General features: G+C 46.6%; 1 pseudogene; it reads right to left on the bottom strand.

Moving 5' to 3' along the window:
• Nucleotides 1-1,001: 1,001 nt before the first annotated feature.
• On the bottom strand, nucleotides 1,002-4,111 carry LOC104395720 (annotated as a pseudogene).
• Between the last annotated feature and the right edge of the window lie 1,940 nt (nucleotides 4,112-6,051).

The raw sequence follows: 6,051 nt of genomic DNA, 5'->3' as shown, positions 1-6,051 counted from the left end.
TTAGCCACTGTTTCCTACAATCTCCTATCCTTTTTCTACTGTAATGGTTTTATGGTGGCTGGAATGAGTCTCAATGCCATATGAGGAAAAGAAATATATAGAAATGGAGTTGAATACTCTTCCCGTTTGTTGAGTACTGAGTCACTAGTGGAGTCACATTCCTGATGCCTTAGGAATGGTGGGGTAGGATAGGGATGCATGTGTACATGCATGCATGCTTTGTGGTACCCCGAGGCTGTTTCATATCCACCTGTCTGAAGTGAGATTTGGTGCAGCAAAAGAAGATGATGAGTGGACAGGATGTGGAAATTAACCGTGAGCATTAGTCAGCAGCATACTCTAATCTCATTTATCCTCTCCCCTATGTGATATGAACAAGCAAGAAAAGGAAGAGAAAATGAGGAGGGAATACAGGTAATATGGTGACCCCTCATACATCGCATGAGAAGAGAGAGATCACAGAAACATAGAAAGACAGAATGTTTTGGGTTGGAAGGGACCTTAAATATCCTCTAGTTCCAACCTTCCTGCCATGGGCAGAGACACCTTCCACTAGACCGGGTTGCTCAAAGCCCCATCCAACCCGGTCTTGAACACTTCCAGGGAGGGGGCACTCACAGTTTCCCTGGGCAACCTGTGCCAACGTCTCACGAACCAAAGAATTTCTTCCTAATGTCTAGCGTAATTCTTCCCTCTTTTAGTTTAAAAACATTACCTCTTGTCCCCTCACCACACGCCCTTGCAAAAAGTCCCTCCCCAGCTTTCTTGCAGGCCCCCTTCAGGTACTGGCAGACTGCTATGAGGTCTCCCCAGAGCCTTCTCTTCTCCAGGCTGAACGACCCCAACTCTCTCAGCCTGTCTTGATAAGAGAAGTGCTCCAGCCCCCTGATCATCTTCATGGCCCTCCTCTGGACTCGCTCCAGCAGGTCCATGTCCTTCCTGCATTGGGGGCTCCAGAATCGGATGCAGCACTCCAGGTGGGGTCTCATGAAAGCAGAGTAGAGGGGGAGAATCACCTCCCTTGAACTGCTGGCCATGCTTCTTTGGATGCAGCCCAGGACACGGTTGGCTTTCTGGGCTGCAAGCACAAATCTCTGGCTCTTTCTGAGCTTCTCATTGACCATCATCCCCAAGTCCTTATCCTGAGTGTTGTTCTCAATCCATTCTCTGCCCAGCCTGTAATTGTGATTGGGATTGCCCCAACCCAGGTGAAGGACCTTGCACTTAGCCTTGTTGAACTTCATGAGGTTGGCATGAGCCCACCTCTCAAGCCTGTCAAGGTCTCCCTGAATGGCCTCTCTTTCCTCCAGTGTGTCAGCCTCACCACACAGCTTGGCGTCGTAGGCAAACTTGCTGAGGGTGCACTCAATTCCACTGTCCACATTGCCAACAATGATGTTAAACAGCACCGGTCTTGCTACTGACCCCTGAGAAACCACACGTCACTAGTCTCCATTTGGACATTGAACAGTTGACCACAACTCTTTGTGACCATCCAGGCAATTCCTTATCCACTGAGCAGTCCATGCGTCAAATCTATATCTTTCCAATTTAGAGACAAGGATGTAATGTGGGACAGTGTCAAATGGTTTGCACAGGTCGAAGTAGATGACATCAGTTGCTCTTCCCTTATTCACCGACACTGTAACCCCATCATAGAAAGCCACCAAATCTGTGAGGCACAATTTGCCCTTAGTAAAGCCATGTTGGCTTTCACCAGTCACCTCCTTATTTTCCATGTGCCTTAGCATAGTTTCCAGGAGGAAAACAGGAGGAACTGCTCCATGATCTTGCTGGACACAGAGGTGAGGCTGACTGGCCTGTAATTCCCCGGTCTTCATTTTTCCCTTTTTAAAAATGGGGGTTATATTTCCACTTTTCCTCTCAGTGGGAACTTAACCAGACCGCCACAACTTCTCAAATATGATGGAAAGTGGCTTTCCAACTTTATCCACCGGTTCCCTCAGGACCCGTGGATGTAGCTCATCAGGTCCCATAGACTTGTGCATCTTCAGGCTCCTTAGAGGGTTTCAGATCTGATCTACCCCTACCATGGGTGGTTCTTCATTCTCCCAGTCCCTGCCTTTGCCTTCTATGACTTGGGTGCTGTGGCTTGAGCACTTACCGGTGAAGACTGAGGCAAAAAACTCATTGAGTTCCTCAGCCTTCTCCATATCCTGTGTAACCAGGTCTCTCATTTCCTTCCAAAGAGGGCCCATATCTTCCCTAGTCTTCCTTTTAGCACTGTCGTACCTATAGAAGCTTTTCTTGTTACCCTTGAAGTCCCTGGCCAGATTTAATTTTATTAGGGCTTTCACTTAATCATAGAACCATTCAGGTTGGAAAAGACCCTTGGGATCACTGAGCCCAACAATCCCTACTCTACAAAGTTCTAAACCATATCCACCAACACCATATCCAAACGACCCTTAAACACATCCAGGGATGGTGACTCAGCCACCTCCCTGGGCAGCCTCTTCCAGTGTCTGACGACTCTTTCTGTGAATTTTTTTTTCCTAATGTCCAATCTAAACCTATCCTGTTGCAGCTTGAACCCATTACCTCTTGTTCTGTTGCTAATTACCTGTGAGAAGACACCAGCACCAACCACTCTACAATGTCCTTTCAGGTAGGCGTAGAGACTCGTGAGGTCTCCCCTCAGACTTCTCTTCCTCAAACTAAACGTTCCCAGCTCCTTCAAGTGTTCTTCATAAGATTTATTCTATAGGCCCTTGTCACCGTTTGACTCAGGTCCGACAACAATGATCTCGATCCCCTCCCACCCAAGTAGGGAAGGAGAGAGAGAAAAAGAGAGAGACTTGGCTGGATTGAAAACTAAACTACACAGCTTTAATTAAACACTAATGATCAAATAAAATATATACAATTATATACAAATATGTTCAGATATGTGCAAAAGCCTCTTGCCACCCCCAACCCCAGCAACTCCCACAGTACTCCCCTTAGCTGAAACAGTCCCAAGAAATTCCGGACTGCTGCTGGAGAAAGCAGAGAGTTGTGAGGGTCAGGAGAGCTCAAGCCTAAGGGTCGACAGTGATGGATGGACAGAGTCCTCTCTGGACGCCGACCATGGACGGAAGAGAAGGGAAGAAGAAGCAGGGAGGAAGTTGTCTTCTGTGATCTCTGAACTTCCTCTGAGCTTACGAAGATATATGGAATAGAATATCCCTGGCCCATTTTGCTGTCTCTCTAATTCAGCCTCCTATAGGGCGGTCATAGAACTCGTAGTGTCTGAGCCGGCAGAGTAAAAATGCAACCTTGAAGCCTCAGGAATTAGAGAAATATCACACTGTTATCAGCTTTAGTTGTAACAGACTGTTGCTAGTTAAAAGAAAGCTTACTGAAGGAAAAAAAAATCAGTAAAAGGAAAACTGGCTTCATCCTGGCTCAAACAAGGACATTCCACCCCTTATTCCAGACAATACATATTGCACATAAACTCTGTATTTTACAAGCTGTCAAATTAAGGATTCTCCCCCAGAATCACATTACCCTGATGTACACATTGTAACAGACTGTTGCTAGTTAAAAGAAAGCTTACTGAAGGAAAAAAAAATCAGTAAAAGGAAAACTGGCTTCATCCTGGCTCAAACAAGGACATTCCACCCCTTATTCCAGACAATACATATTGCACATAAACTCTGTATTTTACAAGCTGTCAAATTAAGGATTCTCCCCCAGAATCACATTACCCTGATGTACACATACTTCACCGTCCTCCATCATCACACACCAGGTATGTCCAGGGCCCTGAGCAAAAGCAACACCCCGGAGAGGTTTACCTTTGCCTGAAGCAGGATAAACCCAAACACTTTTACCCAGCAGGTTTTACCCAGCAGGTTTCTTTCACATACCACAAGGACATTATCCCCATCTGCAGTGTGCAGAAGGTCTGACTGAGCAGGACCAGCCTGATTGATGGATCCCCTGGTGTTAACTAACCAGGTGGCCTTTGCTAAATTTTTGTCCCAGTTTTTGAAAGTTCCACCACCCATTGCCTTCAGGGTAGCTTTTAATAGACCACTGTACCTTTCAGTTTTCCCTGAGGCTTGTGCACAGTACGGGATATGGTATAGCCACTCAATACCATGTTCTTTAGCCCAGTCAGTCACAAGATTATTTTTGAAATGAGTCCCATTGTCTGACTCAGTTCTCTCTGGAGTACCATGCCTCCACAATATTTGCTTCTCAAGACCCAGGATAGGATTCCGGGCTGTGGCATGGGGCACAGGATAAGTTTCCAACCATCCTGTACTTGTTTCCACCATTGTAAGCACATAGCGCTTACCCTGGCGGCTCTGAGGCAGTGTGATGTAGTCAATTTGCCAAGCCTCCCCATACCTGTACTTTTACCACCTCCCCTCATACCACAAAGGTTTCAACCATTTTGCCTGCTTAATTGCAGCGCACATTTCACAGTCGTGAATTACCTGCGCAATAGCATCCATGGTTAAGTCCACCCCTCGGTCACAAGCCCATTTGTATGTTGCATTTCTGCCCTGATGACCTGAAGTGTCACGGGCCCATTGAGCCACAAAGAGCTCACCCTTATGTTCCCAGTCCAAGTCTATTTGGAACACTTGAGCAGACTCCTCTGCTTGTTGGTTTTGTTGATGTTCCTCAGTGGGTCGACTCACAGGCACATGTGCATCTACATGACGCAGTTTTACCACCACTTTCTCTATCCGAGCTGCAGTGTCTTTCCACAGGTGAGCAATCCAAATAGGTTTACCCTTTCGCTACCAGTTGTTCTGCTGCCACTGCTTTAGCCAACCCCAGAAGGCATTTGCTGCTATCCCTGAGTCACTGGATAGATAGATAGAGCAGCAGTAGTAGATAGAGTCTTGGCCACACTTCTCACTCAGCTGGATGGCTTTTACCTCTGCAAATTGACTCGATTCTCCTTGTCCTTCAGCTACTCGTGCAACTAGTTGTGTAGGCCTCCACACGGCAGCTTTCCACTTCCTGCGATTCCCTACAAGACGACAGGAGCCATCGGTGAAAAGAGCAGCTTGTTTCTCAGTCTCTGGGAGATGATCATATAGTGGAGCTTCTTGAGCCTGTCTCACCACTTCTTGTTATGGCATTCCAAAGTGGGTGCCTTCTGGCCATTCTGTAATTCCTTCTATGATACCTGGGCTATTAGGCCTTCCTTACTTGAGCTCGCTGGGTGATTAAAGCAGTCCATTTTCTCCAAATCCCATTGGCAGCATGATGGATAGGAGAAAGGTTACTCTGAAACATGAAGCTCAGTATTCTGGGCACCAGGAGAAGCTGCACTTCAGTGCCAATAACTTCCAAAGCAGCTCTAACTCCTTCATATGCTGCAAGTATTTCTTTTTCAGTTGTTGTGTAGTTGGCTTGAGAACATCTGTAGCTCCAGAATCCCAAGGGTCGGTCTCCCCTGGTGCTTTCTACCAGAGGATCCAGCTAGGACTGTTGCGCCCGGCTGTGGTGTAGAGCACATTTTTGATGTCTGGCCCTGTATGAACTGGTCCAAGGGCCATTGCCTGCACAATCTCCTTTTTAATCTGCTCAAAAGATTTCTGTTGGTCAGGACCCCATTTAAAGTCACTCTTCATTCAGGTCACCTCATAGAGAGGTTTCACAATTTCACTGTAACATGGAATATGCATTCTCCAGAAACCAACAGTCCCTAAAAAGGTTTGAGTGTCCTTTTTAGTAGATGGTGGTGCCATAGCTGTTATTTTTATTAATCACATCCATTGAGATCTGGCAACGACCATCTTGCCACTTGATTCCCAGGAACCGTATGTCTTGTGAGGATCGCTTGACTTTGCTTCTTTTTACAGCAAAACCAGCATCCAGAAGGATTTGGATGATCTTTTTAACTTTCTCGAGAAGGATATGGATGATCTTTTTACCTTTCTCTAAGACTTCTTCTGGTGTGTCACCCCACACAATGATGTCATCGATGTACTGCAGCTGTTCTGGAGCTCCACCCTTCTTCAGTGCAGCGTCAATCAGTCCATGTGTCGCGAGCCGGTACCAGAGGGCTACCGGCTGGCA

Source organism: Chaetura pelagica, unplaced genomic scaffold, assembly GCF_000747805.2.
Source record: "Chaetura pelagica isolate M959 unplaced genomic scaffold, ChaPel_1.0 scaffold179, whole genome shotgun sequence".
Taxonomy (NCBI): domain Eukaryota; kingdom Metazoa; phylum Chordata; class Aves; order Apodiformes; family Apodidae; genus Chaetura; species Chaetura pelagica.
The sequence above is the reverse complement of the archived record's forward strand: the minus strand, read 5'-3'. Positions and strand labels throughout refer to the sequence as shown.